Genomic DNA, 18998 nt, shown 5'->3' on the forward strand with positions numbered 1-18998 from the left:
CCATTTATTTCCACCATGATCTTTCTTAATTCCTCCCTTCTACTAAATTTGGGCTTAGCTTGTTCTTCTAGTTCACTAAAGTTTAAAGTTAGGTTAATTTCAGACCTTTCTTATTTCTTAATGTAGGCATTTATTGCTATGAACTTTCTTGTTAGAACTGCTTTTGCTGTAACCTTTTTGAATAAATTTTGCATAAATTTTGGTATGTTGTATTTCAATTTTTACTTGACTCGAGATTTTTTTCTAATTTCTTTTTGGATTTCTTTGAGCAGTTGTGTTTATTCTGTAGTGTGTTGTTAGACTCCACATATTTCTGAAATTTCCAGTTTTCTTCTTGTATCTAATTTCTAGTTTGATATCAGTGTTGTCTGTAAATATTCTTGACATAATTTCTGTTTTCTTGATTTTACTGAGCATTGCTTTGTGGCATAAAGTATGATCTCTTCTGGAGAATGTTTCATGTGCTCTTGAGAAGATGTATATTCTTCTGGGTTTAGATAGAATGTCTTATAAATGTTAAGTCCATCTGTTCTAATGTGTTTTCTAAGTCCAGTGTTTCCCTATTAATTTTCTGTCTGTATGATCTATCCATTGATTAAAGTGGGTTATTTAATTCCTCTACTTTTATTTTATTACAGTCTTTTTCTCCTTCTACATTTGTTTATATATTATAGCTTCATATATTTACATGCTCTTGTGTTGGATGCATAAATATTTACTAATGCTATATCCTCTTGTTATATTGACCCATTGATCATTTTATAATGACCTTCTTGTTTCTTATTAAAGTCTCTTTCTTAAAATCTACTTTTTTCTGATATAAGTTTACTTTATCCAGCTTTCTTTTGGTTTCCATTTACATGGAATTTATTTATTTTCTATCCCTTCCTTTTTAGTCTTTGTATTTCCTTAAAGCTAAAGTGAGTCTCTTGTATACAGCATTGAGTTGGGTCCTTTTTTTATACATTGGGCCACTCTTTTTCTTATGGTTTAATTAATTAGTTCATGTACATTTAAAGTAATTATTGGTGTCTATATACTGCTAACATTAGGAATTAAAGTACCCCTTATCAGCAAAAATGGGTTTATTCAGGAAGAGAAGGTGATTAAAATTCAGGAGAAGAAAGCTACCATAGGCAAGTTCAGAGAACAAAGGAAAGGAAGTTAGAGTTGGGAGGGCTGTTATAAACAAAAATTCTATTGGAGTTACCTGGGAGTTTAAAGTATTGTGGCTTTTCATTGGCTGAACTGTAACAGTCTGTCATTGCCTGAGCTATTGCCAGGGGAGGAGGAACACTTTCCTTCCTTATGGGGTGGTAAAGTAGTAGGTAAAGTATTATCCACTTGCAATGGTCAGTCTGTTCCAGTTGAGTCTGCAACTGAGGACAAGCAGTAGTACATGAGAAGCCCCTTGCTGGCCTCCAGCCCCATTTTAGTGAGGTTTCCTTTTATTAATCTTAATTTTTCCCCATTTTGATTAAGATTGTTCTTCAAAAGCATTGCTAATCAATAATCAGATTTGTCCTCAGTGCCAGGAAGGACCTTTCCTGATGTCATATCCAACATCATAGGGAAAGCACATAGAAGTTGGAAACTACTTAAGGCTACATTTGAGTAACAAGGAAAGTTAGAAGGGATATATTTATCAGGATATTGGTCTATAATTTTGTATTTTTGCAGTGCCTTTGTCCCGTTATGATATAAGGGGAATGCTGGCCTCTTAGAATGAGTTTGAAGTACTCCATCCTCTTCTACTTCTTGGAATACTTTAAGAATGATGGGTAGGTATTATCTCTTCTTAAAATGTTTGGTAGAATTTAGCCGTGAAACCATCTGGTCCTGGAATTTTGCTAGTTTGGAGTGATTTCCAGCTCAGTTGTGTTGCTCATGATTGGTCTGTTCAGATTTTCTGTTTCTTCCTGGGTCAGTCTTGGAAGGCTGTATTTTTCTAGGAATTTGCCCATTTCTTCTAGGTTGTCTGATTTATTGGCATTTAATTTTTCACAGTATTCTCTAATAATTCTTTGTATTTCTGTGGTGTCCATTGTGATTACTCCATTTTCATTTCTGATTTTGTTTATGTGTGTACACTTTTTTTCTTGATAAGTCTGGCTAGAGGGTTATCTGGTTTATTTTCTCAAAGAACCAGCTCCTGGTTTCATTGATTCTTTTCTAATGTTTATTCTTCTCTATTTTATTTATTTCTACTCTTTTCTTTATTATGGCCCTCCTTCTACTAACTGGGCTTCATTTGTTCTTGTTTTAGTTTATTTAATTGTGAGGTTGGACCATTTATTTGAGATTGTTCTTTTATCAGGTATGCCTGTATTGCTATGTAGTTTCCTCTTAAAACTGCCCACATGCTTTCGGCTGCTGAGTTTTTCTTCCATTTGTCTCCAGGTATTGCTTGATTTCTGTTTTAATTTGGTCATTGATCCTTTGATTATTTAGAAGTGTGTTGTTTAGCCTCCATATGTTTGTAGGCTTTTTTGTTTTCTTTGTGTAATTTAATTCTAGTTTCATACCACCATGGTCTGATAAGCTGCTTGATACAATTTTGATTTTTTTAATTAATGGAGGCTCTTTTTGTGGCCTAGTATGTGATCTGTTATGGAAAATGTACTATATACGCTTGAGAATAATGTGTATCCTCCTGCTTTTGTGTGGATTGTTCTGCAGATATCTTCAGTACATCTGATCTAGTTTATTGTTCACTGCTTCTGTTTCCTTATTTTCTGTCTGATTGATCTGTCTTTTGATATGAGTAGTGTGTTAAAGTCTTCTAAAATGAGTATGTTGTAGTCTGTTTCCCCCTTTAATTCTGTTAGTATTAATTTTCCATATTTAGGTACTCCTGTATTGGGTGCATAGTTATTTGTAATGGTTATATCCTCTTGTTGGACTGACTCCTTTATCATTATGTAATGTCCTTCTTTGTCTCTTGTAACTTTGTTTTGAAATCTATTTTGCCTGATGTATGTACTGCTACTCTTGCTTTTTCCTCCCTATTATTTACATGGAGTATCTTTTTCCATCCCTTCACATTTAGTCTGTGTATGTCTTTGGGTCTGAAATGAGTCCCTTATAGGCATCATATAGACGGATCTTGTTTCCTTATCCATTCTGCCACTCTGTGTCTTTTGATTGGTGCATTCAGTCCATTTATGTTTAAGGTGGTTTTTGATAGATATGTACTTATTGCCATTTTATTAATTGTTTTCTGTTTTTTTAAATCTCTTCGCTGTTCCTTTGTTCCTCTCTTATACTCTTCTCTAGTTATTTTATGGATTTCTTTCGTGTTGTGATTAGATTTTGTTTTTTTCTTTATTCCTTTTTTCTTTCTTTCCTTCCTTCCTGCCTTCGTTCTTTCATTCTTTTGTTCTTTCTTTCCTTTTTTTGTGTGTCCATTGGAGGCTTTAGGTTTGTGGTTACCAAAGGTTCAAGGATAGCTTCCTTACTATGTTACAGTATATGTTAAATCGCTGATTACTCTATTTCAAACACAAGCTAGAAGTTTTTTTTTCTTCTTCCTCCTCCACACTTTATGTGTTAGGTGTCATAATCTTCACTTTTCGTGTATTCCTTTCCTGATTTTATGAGTAGTTGATTTTAATTTTGTACTTGCTTGGTAATTAACTGGTCTACTACCTTTGCTGTGGGTTTATTTTCACTGGTAAAAGCTATTTAGCCTTAGGAACATTTGCATTTACAACAGTTCCTTTAACATATCCTTTAACATTAGTGGTGGTCATTCCTTCAACTTTTGTTTATCTGAAAATTGTTAAATGCCTGCTTCAAATTTAAATGGCAGTCTTGCTGAGTAGAGGATTATTGGTTGGAGGTCCTTCTCTTTCATTATATTAAGTATATCATGGCACTCCCTTCTGGCTGTAAAGTTTCTGCTGAGAAGACTGCTGAGCCTGATGGGGTTTCCTGTATAAGTAATCTTTTTTCTCTCTCTGGCTGCTTTCAGTAGTCTCTCCTTGTTCTTGACCTTTGTGATTTTAATTATTATATATCTTGATGTCTTCCTGGTGTCCTTTTGTTAGGAGGAGTGGTCTTTACACTGCCATAACCTGAGTATCAAATTCCTTCCCCAGACTGGGAAAGTTTTCAACAGTTATTTCCCCAAAGACACTTTCTATCCATTTCTCTGTCTCTTCTCCTTCTGATACCCTTATTATGTGAATATTGTTCCATTTGAATTGGTCACACTGCTCCTTTATTATTTTAATTCCTAGAGATCATTTTTTTCTGTTTCTCAGCTTCATTGTTCCCCAATTTCCATATCATTTACAACTTCTTAAACCTGTGATGATCTGCTATTAAATCCCTCCATTGTATATTTCATTTCAGACTGTAGTCTTCATCTCTAAGTGTCTGTTTTGCAGGTCTTTCTTTTTGTTGAAGTCCTCCATGAGATTTTGAATATTTTTCTTTATGTTCGTGAGCATGTTTATGACTTTTACTTTGAAGTCTTTATAAATAAGATTGGTGATTTCAGTTTCATTTAGTCCTCTTTCTGATGTTTTGTCTTATAGTTTTGTTTGGAACATATTCCTCTGCCTCCCCATTTTCTCAGTGTTTCTGTGTTTTTTCCTGTGGAGTAATTGGCTTATTCAGGAGGAACCCTCCTATGCCCAGAAGCTCAAGACTCTTTTATTTCCAGTTCAGGAGTCTCAGCTGTTGTCATGCAGTGGCAGGGCTACCTTTCTGTCTGGCTTATGGTAGTCTGATTCTAGGCAGGCAGTTTGCTTTCAGCACACCTTTGTGATCAGCGCTGAAGTCCTGCTGGAGTTGCTGTGGGCAGGGCTGCACTCTGGTCTGCCATAGTGGCAGGTGTCTTTGGGTTAATGGTGTGGACAGGTTGGTATGTGTATGCCCAGGCCTGTTGCATGGGAACTGGCTCCCATGTGGAGGAAGGAGCTCCTGGGACTGGTTCCTAAAGGCACTTCCCTGTCTGGACTGAAACAGGGCTGAGAAAGCTGAGAGGATCTCCCTCTGCCTACCTGGAAGCAAAGTCTGATACCACTCCCAGGCCAAGTGAGCTGTCCACAGGCTGCAAGTGCAGGGAGGAGCCTTGGGGCTGGACCTCCAGTGAGGGGGATGGAATGTCTGGGCCTCCTGAGATTTCCTGATCTGTTGGGCCAAGGGTGGTCTGGGGTGGTATCATCCTTCTGCTGATTCTCCTGAGCAGAGAGCTCCATCTAACCCTCACCCCTTTGGTGCCCCTCCTGCTGTTGGGAAGTCTCTCAAACTGCCTGCTTTCCTTTTGTCTCAGGGGGGCCAGTAGAGTCTGTTTGTTCTCCAGAAGCAGCTGAAATCAGCCTCCCTGTGTGTTCGGCCAGTCTTTGTTGTATAGCCCCACTAATCACCAGAGCACCATGCAGTGTGGGCTCTTGCTCCTGGAGCAAATCTCCAGGGCCGGGTGTTCAGTGATCCTGTGCTCCTACCACCTCTCCATTCCATTCCTCTTCCTCCCACTTGTGGGCTGGAATTGGAGGATGGCTTGGGTCCCAACTGATCTTGATTTTGCCACTTTACCCTTTTTGGTGAGGGCTTCTCTTCTTCCCCACATGTAGGTAGTCAGTTCTGCCATCTTCATGTCATTTTCAGGTTTAGTTGTGTTTGCTGTATATTCGTGTTTTATGGGTTTTTAGGAGGAGGTTTTTGCCTTGCCTTCCTACTGTGTCATCTTTTTCTCTGCCTGCCTTGTATTAACATTTCTTAACTTCAGGAGATTGGGAATGGAGTTTTTAGGAGAAATATTAATCTTTATACATTTTATATCATTTCCCTTGTTTCGGTGTCTGTTTATTACCTTTTCAAATAAAATATTTTTATGTAAGACATTCAATCATTATGAAGAAAGTCATCATAAACTTAGAAGACAACATACAGTATGATAACATTTAAGACATATAGTGAATAAATTATTAATTGTCAGAATATATAAAACACATATATTAATCCAAGATCACAAATAGCCCAAAAGAAAATTGGCCAAGGAATAGCCAGTTCTTAGAAGACAAATTGTAAGTGGTCAATGGTGACAATAAATTAACTTTATTGGTGGGGTTGGAAGAAGATGATGGAATAGGTCAGTGTGACAACCTCCGTCCACATTGAGAAAGCAACTACACTGAATACAGCTAACTCTGAAAATGACCTGAGGACTGCAGAACAGACCATCTATATTTGACAAAGAAAAGAGTACAACACTGAGAATGATAAAGGGGCAGAACAGTGATCAGTCTGGATCTAAGCCCTTCCTCAATCCTAGCACATAAGTGATAGGGAGAGGAATGAAGTGGGGAGGGGATGAAAGCCCAGGAATCCAGCACACCTAGTGCTGGAGACCTAGTCTGGGAAGACAAATATCCATTTCTTTGAGCTTTGAAGATTAATGGGGATGTACACCAGGGAGAATTTTAGCATTGTAGGGGACCAGGACTCTAGTAGGTTGCTGAGGACTGGCCTGCTGTACTCAGAGGCAGCAGTTTGAAAGATTTGCTAGCTTTGGGAAGGATTCTGCAAGGACCGGTGTCTGAGTGCTCTTTCCCTGGAGGAGAAAGCACAGGTAGATGGCACTTTTCCAGCCCTCCTACAGTCCAGCTGGCCAGATGCTTGTGAGAGTCAGCTCTGACACTCTCCACCTGCCCCAGTGGCTAGCCCCAGCAATTCCCTGAGTTCCTGTCCTGCCCAGAATACTTGGCTCAGCAGTAACCTGCCATTGCTGATGAATAGGCACCTGGAAGCCACACCCACTACATATCTAGCAGAAATGCTTCATATCACACAAAGGGCATGCAAGGCTAGCCATGGGGATACACCATTACTGGAAGAGGCACATAGAGGCTAGTAGTGGATATCCACCATTCCTGGAAGACAGGCAGAAGGACACCCACAACCCAACAGCAGCAGCCCCAGCTCAGCTGCAACAGATAATTGGTTTCTGGTGACCAGGGGATTTTGAGCTTCTGCTTGCCACAAGACACCTACTAAGTTAAGCACTGCTTTAAACACCAGGAGGCATAGCTGACCTAACTAACAGAAAGGAAGAAACACCAAAACCCTGACAAAATGAGGAGGCAAAGAATATGTTTCAAACAAAAGAGCAAGACAAAGTACCAGAAAAATTGCTAAATGAAATGGAGGTAATCTTTCTGATAAAGAATCAAAGAAACTGTCAAAAAGATACTTACAGAACTGGGGAAAAGAATTTACAGTCTCAGTGAAAATTTAAACAGAGATAGAAAATATAAAAAGCAGTCATTCAGAACTGAATAATACAATAACAGAAAAGAAAATTACAGTAGAGGGAATGAGTAATAGGCTGCTGGAACCAGAGGAATGGATCAGTGATCTGGAAGATAGGGTAGTGCATAGTAACCAAGCTGAAAAACAGAGAGAAAAAAAGAATTTCTAAAAATGAGAAGATACTAAGAGAGCTCTGCAACAATTCTAAACAAAGCAATATTCACATAATAGGGGTCCCAGTAGAAGAAGAGAGAGACAAAGAAGTCTGTTTGAGGAAATATAACTGACACCCCTTCCCCTGCCACACCAAATCTGGGAAAGGAAATAGACATCTAGGTCCTGGAAGCACAGAGAGCTTCTAACAAGATGAACCTAAGGAAGTCCATACCAAGTCCTATATTAATTCAAATTGCAAAGATTAAAGATAAACCGAGAATTTTAAAAAGCAAGAGTTAGGCAGTTACTTATAAGGGAAACCTGATAAAGGTGTCAGATTTATCAGCAGAAACTTTAGAGGCCAGGAAGGATTAGCATTCAATGTGCTGAAAGGGAAATATCTCAACAGAGAATATTCTGCCCAACAAGGTTATCATCTAGAATTAAGAAGATATTAACAGTTTTCCAGATAGGTGATAGTTAAAAGGATTAACCACCACTAACTCAGACTTATAAGTATGTTAAAAGGGACTTCTTTAGATGAAAATGTTTTAAAATATAATTTTTTTCATCAGGGAAAGTACATCTACAGTAAAGGTAGGGTGATTATAAAGTTCAAAATAAGTAATAAAATGAAATATACACAAAATTATCCAAGGGATACACAAAATAAAAACATGAAGGTTATGACATCATATATATAAAATGAGGAGGAATAAGAAAGATTTAGTACTTTTACACTGTTTGAAATCATGTAGCCATCAAGTTAATATAGATTGTTTTAAATACATAGGAAGCTATATATGAACCTTATGGTAACCGCAAATCTAATGCCTACAATAGATACACAAAAGATAAAAAAAATCAATCCAAGCATAACACCAAAGAAAATCATCAAATCATAAGGGGTGAGAGCAAGATAGGAAGAAAGGAATGGAGAGGAACTACAAGAACAACCAGAAAACAGTCAACAAAATGGCAATAATTGCACTACATGTAAGTGGACTAAATGCATCAATCAAAACATAATATGGCTGAATGGATAGAGAAATAAGACTAATCAGTATGCTGCCTACAAGGGACTCACTTCAGATCTAAAGACACATATAGACTGAAAGTGAAGGGATGGAAAAAGATAGTCCAAGCAAATACAAGAGAAAAAAACAGGAGTAGCTATACTTATGGACCCAACATATATGCAGAACATGCCACCAAAAAGCAACAAAATATGCTCCAAAGTGCACATGGAGTGTTCTCAAGAATAGATAACATAATAGGATACAAGACAAGTCTCAATAAATTTAAGAAGATTGAAATTTATCAAACATCTTTTCAGACCACAGTGGTATGAAACTAGAAATCAATTACAAGAATAGAACTGGAAATAGCTCAAACAGAAAGAGGCTAAACAACATACTTCTAAATCAGGGATCAAGAAACAGATCAAAGAGGAAATCAAGCACATAGAAATAAATTAAAACAGAAATACAGTGCTTCAAAATACATGGGATGCAGCAAAAGTTCTAAGATTGAAGGTCATACAAATATAGGCCTACCTCATGAAAAAATACAGTCACAAATAAACTATCTAACCTTACAACTAAAGGAACTAGGAAAAAAAGAAGAGTCCAAAGTTAGTAGGGACATAGTAAAGAGCAAAGCAGAAATAAAATAGACAAAAATAGAAAAAGTCAACAGACCAAAACTTGTAATTCAAAAGATAAACAAAATAGGCAAACCCCTAGCCAGACTTATCAAGAGAGAACACCATTAAACAAAATCAGAAGTGAAAAAGTGGCACCACAAAAATTCAAAGAATTATGAGAGATTTCTACAAAAATTGTACCCATTAAGTTGGACAAGAAATAATAAATTCCTAGAAAAATAATCTTTCAAGACTGACCTAGCAAGTAACAGAAAATGTGAACAGGCCAATTACCAGTAATGAAATTGAGTTGGTAATCAAAAAGCTCTCAACAAAAAAGTGTAGGACCATATAGCATTATAAATTACTCCAAATGTTTATATATGATATAATACCTATTCTTCTTGAAGTGTTCCAAAAAATAAAAGAGGAGAGAATACTTTCAAGCTCATTCTAGGAGACCAGAATTACTGAAGTATCAAAACTAGACAAACACATTACAAAAAAAGAAAATGGCAGCACAATATCCCTGATAGACATAGATGCAGATATCTTCAACAGAGTATTAGGAAACCAAATTCAAAAATACATCAAAGGATTATTCATCATGACCATGTGGGATTTATTCTAGGGATACAAGGATGCTAACATATCAGCAAATCAATATGATACACCACATTAACAAACGGAAAGATAAAAACTATATCATCTCAACAGATGCTGAAAAGTATTTGACAAAATTCAACATCCATTCATGATAAAAAGTCTCAACAATGTTGTTATACACTGAACATAACTCAACCTAATAAATGCCATATATGACAAACCCACAGCTAATGTTATTCTCAACAGTGTAAATCTGAAACCTTTTTCTCTAAGATCAGGAACAAGACAAGGATGCACACTCTCACCACAGTTATTCAACATAGTACTGGAAGTCCTAGCCACAGCAATCAGATAACACAAAGAAATGAGACATTGTAATTGGTAGGGAGAATTAAAACTGTCATTATTTGCAGATGACATGATGCTATATATAGAAAACCCTAAAGATTCCACCAAGAAGCTATTAGAATAAGTGGTTTCAGTAGAGTTGCAGGATACAAAACCAACACACAGAAATCTGTTGCATTTCAATATACTAATAATTAACTAGCAAGAAGAAATAAAGAAAAATCCATTTTCAATTGCGAAGAAAAGAATAAAGTGCCTAGGAATAAACCTAACGAAGAGGTGAAAGACTTATACTCTGAAAACTGTAAAACACTGATGAAAGAAACTGAAGAAGACACAAATAAATGGAAAGGTATCCATGCTCATAGATAGAATTAATATTGTCAAAATGGCCATCCTTTCCAAAGCAATTTACATATTCCATTGCAATCCCCGTCAAAATACCAGTGATTTTTTTCCAATGACCTAGAGCAAATAATCCTAAAATGTATATGGAACCACAAGAGACCCTGAATATCCAAAGCAATTTTGAGAGAGAACAAAGTTGGGGATGTCATGCTTACCTACAGTCTCATCAATAAATGCTTTGGTAGAACTAGACATCTATGTGCAAGAGAATGAAACTGGATCACTGTCTTACACCATACAGAAAAGTAAAGTTGAAATGGATTAGAAAACTAAGTGTAAGTCATGAAACCATGACAGTGTTAGAGGAAATCATAGGTAGGAATCTCTTGAACATAAGCTGTGAGTTGACTTCTTCCTGTACATGTCTTCCAGTTTAAGGAAAAGAAAAACAAAAATAAGTGGGACACATGAAATTATAAAAATTCTGTACAGCATAGGAAACTATCAAGAAAATAAAAAGGTATGTATTGTGTGGCAGAATATATTTGCAAATGATGTATCTGATAAGGGGCTAATATCCACAATATATAAGGGACTCATAAGACTCAACACCAAGAAAAATCCCAATTACAAAATGGGCAGAGTACCTGAATAGACATTTTTTGAAAGACGTGCAGATGGAAAACAGGCACATGAAAAGATGCTCAACATCACTAATCATCAGGGAAAAGTAAATAAAAACAACAATGGGATGTCATTCATACGGGTCAGAATGGCCACTCCAAAAGACAAGAAACAAGTGTTGGTGAGGATGTGGAGAAAAGAGAACCCTCCTACACTCTCGGTTGGAATGTAAAATGATGTAACCACTATAGAAAGCAATATGGAAGTTACTCATAAAGCTAAAACTAGAAATACCATACAACCCAATAATTCCACTTCTGAGAATTTTCCTGAAGACAACTAAATCACTGATTGAAAAAGATACAAGCACTCCTATCTTTATTGCCATATTATTTACAATAGCCAAGATAGAGAAGCAACCAAGGTGTCTATCAATAGATGGCTAGATACAGAAGATGTGTACATATATGCAGTGGAATATTATTCAACCATAAAAATGAAAGAAATCTTGCCCTTTGCAGCCACATGGATGGACCTAAAGGGTATTATGCTAAAAGAAGTAAGCCCGGCAGAGAAAGACAATACCATATGACTTCATTTATATATGGAATCTAAACAAAACAAACAGAGCAGCAATAGACTCATAGACACTGAGAAGTAACTGGTGGTTACCATGGGGTAGGGGTTGGGGTGTGTGTGTTAAATAAGTGAAAGGGAGGACAAGGCATAAAATCTGTTATGGTATAAATTGTTCATAGATATGAATGTAGAGCATAGGGCATATATTCAAAAGTAATTTAATATCTTTCTGTGTTGTCAGTAAGTATACAGATTGGGGTGAGCATTTAATACTGTAGATAACTGTCAAATCACTATGTTGTACACTTAATACCAATATAATATTGTATATCAACTATAGTTCAATATAAAATAAGATCCCATCAAAATAATTAAGTTGGCCTCATTATTAATCATGAAAATATAGTACAATTTGACATAAAATTTTTAGCCCATCATATTTGCTTTAATGAAATCTCCATTATCTTAAATTAGACAGGATGTGGTGAAATATACACTGTCTGTGAGGTCCTTAACTTTTATAGAATTTTATCAGTATCAAAAATTTAAAATATGTGCTCTTTGCTGCTTATTTCATTTTTAGAACCTATGGAAATGCTCCTACATATGAAAAAATACTCTTCCTTAATTGTTATAAAGTTGCAAAAATACTAAATGTCTTTTAATGGGACTGAGTAAATTATTCTGTCATGCAATGTAACATCATGAGGCGGTTGAAATATACTGATAGATCTATTTTGATACTGAAAATCATTTAGACATATTATTAAGTGGATTAGAACAAGTTGCAGGATAGTATGTTTGGTATGACCTAATTTGTATTCAAAACCTCTTACCTAAAACTTTGTATTACTATAAGTACTATCTGTATATATGTTTAAGTGCATAGAAAAAGCCCTATAAAGAACCAATACTGGTGTTTTCTTCTGGGTATACAGGGCTGAAGAAAGGCAAAAGTTTAATGGCAAGACTAATTTTGTTTATGTTGGTTGGATTATATACAGTTCGATATATTTATGTATTATCTGTGTAAATAAATAGAGATTTTTTTCTAAAGAATATAAGAATGTGTTGATGGGTAATGAGGACAGAATGGGGCCAGTTGATCAGTTATGGAAGCCTACAAAAACAAGAAACATAGAGGTAGACATCCTACCACTTTTTTCATGGAAAAAATGCCTAGGGCAATGGAAACATCTGGTTTGTGTGACAAATAAATGTTCATTATGTAAGCAAATAGATCAGGTTTAAAGCAAGATGCCAGTTAGCATCCTGTCACTTTGATTTAATGTTTATGAAAATATGCTGTAATTATTTTCCTTCCCTTTTAATCTTCCTAGAAGGGAAAATATGGTTTTATTATCTCAACAGACATATCTGATCTGTATGATAATTGCATTTCTCAGTATAAATTAATAAATTGCCCTTCTTTTTTTATTTCTTTCAGTCTTATGATATGATCAGCATAATTTCATCTCCTGAATTTGGATGAATTCTGGGACATAACCAAGATCAGGCTGTAGACATTTAAGATTGAAGGCCATGGCCTGGATCATGGTGAACCCACCAAAGCAAATAATACCTGTGAGATGGTCCTGCAGCAGCCAGTCAATGCTCTGTTTTGGTGGCACAGCCCTTGCTGCATAATTTTGAATTTCTATAAATCCATTAAGGTCACAATAAATTTTTTCTTTCATTTTTTGTGTTAGTTCTATATGACTACTATCTAGTAAACTGAATTTTCAGTATGTTTCATAATCTAAATATAAAATATTACTAAAATTGGTGTCAAAATATGACCTTCCTCCTGCAAATGGTGATCCACTCATTCTTTGTAGTGAGAATATATCAGGAAAGTGGGAGGAGAGTTTGAGGGGTAAAATCTGAAAGAAAATTAAGTTCCCAGTACATTCTCTTCACTTCACTTTCAATTTTTCTATGGTATCTATGTATATGTTCATGATAGTACTTATTTTTCCACATGTTCACTGTTTTTCTGGTCAAGATGGTTGGTGTACTTGTTCTTGTAATTTTCTACTTCTAAAGTATTCTGTATTAAATAGGTTATCTTAATTAAAACAATAAAAATATGGTGACGACAGTACAAGGAGAATGGGAAAACTTCAGTCAACTTTCAATATTTCACATAGTTCATGAATTGTTCATTAATTAGAGAAAGAAAAGCTAATTTGGAGGAGATCTTTATGTATATTAAATAATATAGTAAAGATACAATAATTAAAACAATGTATTACTGGCATAGAAATATGCAAGTCAGCGTAACAGGATATAAAGCCCAGAAATGGTCACCGGCTTATATAAGAATTTAAAGGTGGCATTTCAGATTAGTGGGGAAGGGCTGAGTCACTCATTAAAATGTGTTAAGAACATCTGGCTGATCATATGGAAAAAATAATTCAATCTCCATACTCATACCATAAACTAATTGAAAGACATCAAATTATTAGAAGGGAACTGGTGAATACGTTAATGTGGAAAGGGCATAATCCCATGGATAACAATAATTCAATGTTTCAAAATGTACTGATTAAATATGGATGATGTGCCAAGTGCTCTACCAAGTACTCTACCAAGTACTGGGAATATAATGGCTAGTAAGGTAGCAGTCAATGTAGCTTACAATCTAATAGAGAGGGCAGAACTGATTTTCTTCAGAAATCGCTCTACATCTCTCATTTCATTCCTTTGCTTCATTTTCAACCGGGCTCTCTTCATATTGAGAAGGATGGCAGCCAGCACTCTCAGGCATACATTGCATTAAGATCACTCAGAAAAACACACAGTCTCTTTTCCAGCTCCCCATATCAATAGCTCAACAAGTATTATGTGACTCTCTTGGGTCATAAACCAATTTATGAATGAATATATCCAGCAGAGTGGGTGCTCTGATTGACCAATATAAGATTACATGCCCACTACTAAAAAAAGGAAGGTGAGGTCCTTGACTGACAGTTTCACCAGAGTTAGATACTGAATCAGGGAAGGACAATTCCCAAAAGGAAAGGACATAGGGAAGATTAAAAAGTAACATGTCCGCTATAAACTGAAGAGTGACAATTAGTAATTACAAAAGGAGAAGGGGAAAGAGGGTATCAATCAGAATGAGAGTGTGAAAGCCCAAAGGCAAGAAAACATTGTCTATTTGGCTAAAAGACAGTTTAACTAAAATAGTCGATGGAGTGGTGAGAGATTAGCCAGGAAAGATAGGCAGAGATCATAAAGAGGTATGTGAATTTTATTACAGAATTTAGACTTTATAAGCAAAGGTTTCTTTTGCAGTAAAATATACATTTGATTTACCATTTTAGCCATTTTAAATGCACATTCACATATGCTTAATGTGCAACCATCACCCCCTTTCATCTCCAGAAAATCATCATCCAAAATTGAAAGTTAGTACCCAGTAAACAATAAGTTCTTTTTCCTCCCTCCTCCCAGCTCCTGAACACCACCATTCTACTTTCTGTTTCTATGAATTTAACTACTCTGAATACCTTATATTAGTGGAATCATACAATATTTTTCTTTTTGTGTATAGCTTATTTCATTTAGCATAACATCTTCAAGCTTCATCCATGTTGTAGCAATGTACCAGAATTTCCTTCCTATTTTAATTGTGGTAAAATATTGCCAACCTAAAATTTACTGTCTTAAGCATTTCTAACTACACAGTTTAGTAGTGCTAAGTATTTTTATATTGCACCACCAATCTCCAGAAGTCTTAAGCTTGCAAAATAAAAATTGTATACACATTAAACAACTCTTCATTTCCCTCTACCCCCAGCCAGTGACAGACACTATACCATTTTCTGTTTCTATGAGTTTGACTACTCTAGACACTGCATATAAGTAGAACTACATGATATTTGTCTTTCTGTGGTTGGTATAGTCCATTTAGCATAATGTCCTCAAGGTTCATTCATGCCATAGTATGTGATAGGATTCCCTTCCTCTTAAATTTATTTTTAATTTATAGAATATATTTTTAGAGCAGTTTTAGGTTCACAGAAAAACTAAGTGTAAATCACAGAGTTCCCATGGGTTCCCTGCCCCCACACATGTGTAGACTCTCCCATTATCAACACCACCCACCTGATTGGCATATTTGCTGCTATTGATGAACCTACATTGACCCATTATATTTACCCAACATCTATTGCTTAAATTAGGATTCATCTTTGGTGTTTTACATTCTATGGATGGGGACAAATGTATAATGATATGTGTGCATCATTATAATATTGTACATATAATATTGCATCATTATAATATTGTACATGTGTCCTTTACAAATATTTCTCCCTAGGCTGTGGCTTGTATTTTAACTGTGCTAAAAATCCTCTGTGCTCTGCCTGTTCATCCCTCCTCTCCACTCCCCCAGCTCCTGGCAACCACTGATCTTCATAGTTTTGCTTTACCCCGAATATCATGTAGTCGGAGTTATACAGCATGTGAACTATGTAGACTGGCTCTTTTCACTTAGCAATATGCATTTAAGTTTCATGATGATAGCTTATGTTTTTAGTCCTGCATAATATTCCATTGTATGATTATACCACAGTTTATAAATGTATTCATCTACTGAAAGACATTTTGATTTATTCAAAGTTTTGGTAGTTATGAATAAACTTGCTATAAACATCCATGTGCATATTTTTGTGTAGACATGTTTTTCAGTACTTTGGGACATGACTGTTGGACTGACTCATGGTTAAGAGTTCACTTAGTTTTGTAAGAAATCCCCAGCTTTCTACCAACGTGGCTGTACCATTTTGCATTGAAACCAGCAATGAATGAGAATTCCTGTTGTTCCATATGCTAGCCAACATTAGCTATTATCAGTGTTCTGGATTTTGGTCATTCTAATAGGTGTGTAGTGGTATCTCATTGTTGCTTGAATTTGTATTTCCCTGATAACATATCATATGGTCATTTTTTCATATGCTTCATTGCAATGTGTATATCATCTTAGGTGATGTGTTTCTTAAGGTATTTGACTCATTTTTAATCAGGATGTTTTATTACCAAGTTCTAAGAATTCTTTATATGTTTTAAATAATTGTTCTTTATCCAATGTGTCCTTTACAAATATTTCTCCCTAGGCTGTGGCTTGTCTTCTCATTCTCTTAGCATTGTCTTTTGTAGAGCAGAAGTTTTTAATTTAGTATGTCCAGGTTATCAGTTATTTTATACATCATGCCTTTGGTCTTATATATAAAAAGTCATCATCAGAAACAAGGTCACCTAGGTTTTATCCTATATAATATTCTAAGAGTATTACAGTCCTGCATTTTACACTTAGGTCTGTGCTGTTCTGAGTTAACCTTTGTGAGTGTAAAGACTGTGTCTAGAATCATTTCTGTACATGTGGATGTCCAATTTTTCTGGCACCATTTGTTGAGATTTTCTTGCTCCATTGCATTATCATTTGTCCTTTGTCAAAGATCACTTCACTATAATTATGTGGTCTATTTCTGGGCTTTCTATTCTGTTGCATTGATTAATTTGTCTATTCTATTGACAATACCATACTGTTAAATACTATCACTTTAGAAGACAGGTAGTATCAGCCTTCTAATTTTCTTCTTCAACTTCATGTTGGCTATTCTGAGTATTTTGCTTTTCCATATAAACTTTGGAATCCATTTCTCAATATCCACAAAATACGTTTCCAGGATTTTGATTGTGATTGCACTGAATCTATAAACCAATTTGGGAAGAACTAACATTTTGATAGTATTTAGTCTACCCGTCCATAAACATGGAACATCTCTCCATTTATTTAGTTCTTTGATTTTGTCTTTTAAAGTACAGAAGTACAATCTTACATTAGTTTTGAGTACACAACACTTGGTTCAACAGTTGCCCATATTAAACCCTCACCCTCACTAGTACAGCTACTATTTGTCAACATAGAAAGATGTTACAGAATCATTAACTATATTCTCCATGCTGTACGGCTATCCCCATTACAAACCTAAATTATGATTGAGAATCTTTGTGCACCTTTATCTCCCTCATACTTCCCACCCATCCACCCCACCCCCTCTCCCATAGTAATTACCAGTCACAACTCAGTGCTTATGAATCTACTGCTGGTTTGTTCATTTTTGTTTGCTTTGTATTTATATTCAACAAGTAAGTGAAATCATATGGAATTTGTCCTTCTCCACCTGGCTTATTTCACTGTATAATACCCTCAAAATCCATAAATGTGGTTGCAAATGGCAGGATTTATTTTTTATGGCTGAATAATAGTCCATTGTGTATATGTACCATCTCTTCTTTCTCCATTCAACACAAGTTGCTTGGCTATTGTAAGTAATGCAATAATGATCATATGGGTACATAAATCTTTTCAAATCAGGTATTTGCTTTCCTTGGGTAAATACCTGGAAGTAGAATTGCTGGGTTGAATGGTATTTCTATTTTTAGTATTTTGAAGAACCTCCATACTGCTTTCCACAATGGTTGAACTATTTTATATTTCCACCAGCAGTGTGGGAGGGTTCCCCTTTCTTCACATACTCAGCAACATTTGTTGTTTTTTGTCTTTTGGATGGTGGCCATCCTAATTGGTGTGAGGTGATACTTCATTGTGGTTTTAATTTGCATTTTTCTGATGATTAGGGATGTGGAGCATCTTTTCATGTGCCTGTTGGCCATCTGAATTTCTTTGGAGAAGTGTCTGTTCAGATCCTCTGCTCATTTTTTAATTGACTTATTTTTTTTTTTGTTGAGGTGCATGAGCTCTTTATATAATTTGGATGTCAGCCCATTATCAGATATGTCATTTATGAATATATTTTCCCATACTGTAGGATGTCTTTTTGTTCTACTGATGGTGTCCTTTGCTGTTCAGAAGCTTTTTACTTTGATGTAGTCCCACTTGTTCATTTTTGCTTTTGCTTCCCTTGCTCTTACTTTCATTGATTCTTTCTATTGTTTTATTCTTCTCGATTTTATTTATTTCTGCTTTAATTTTGATTATGTTCCTCCTTCTACTGATTTTGGGCCTCATTTGTTCTTCCTTTTCTAGTTTCATTAATTGTGAGTTTAGACTGTTCATTTGGGATTCTTCTTTCCTGACGTAGGCGTGTATTGCAATATATTTCCCTCTTAGCATGGCTTTTGCTGCATCCCACAGATATTGTGGTGTTGAATTATTGTCATTTGTATTCATATATTGCTTGATCTCTGTTTTTATTTGGTCATTGATTGATTACTTAGGAACATGTTATTAAACCTCCATATGTTTGTGGGCTTTTTCATTTTCTTTGTGAATTTATTTCTAGTTTCATACCTTTGTGATCTGATTAGCTTCTTGCTACAATTTCAGTCTTTTTGAATTTACTGAGGTTCTTTTTGTGGCCTAGTATATGATCTATTCTTGAAAATGTTCCATGTGGAC

At 35.5% G+C, this 18998-nt stretch overlaps 1 protein-coding gene across 2 annotated transcripts in view; it reads left to right on the forward strand.

Moving 5' to 3' along the window:
* NBDY (negative regulator of P-body association) overlaps positions 1-13262 on the forward strand; it is a 68209-nt gene extending 54947 nt beyond the window's left edge. For both annotated transcript variants that reach the window (XR_001853296.3, XM_036994112.2), the window contains one exon: positions 13014-13262. The gene's annotated coding sequence lies outside the window, so the exon portion shown is untranslated. The remainder of the gene's footprint in view (positions 1-13013) is intronic.
* The last annotated feature ends 5736 nt before the right edge of the window (positions 13263-18998 follow it).

The sequence above is a fragment of the Manis javanica genome, chromosome X (assembly GCF_040802235.1).
Source record: "Manis javanica isolate MJ-LG chromosome X, MJ_LKY, whole genome shotgun sequence".
Lineage (NCBI taxonomy): Eukaryota > Metazoa > Chordata > Mammalia > Pholidota > Manidae > Manis > Manis javanica.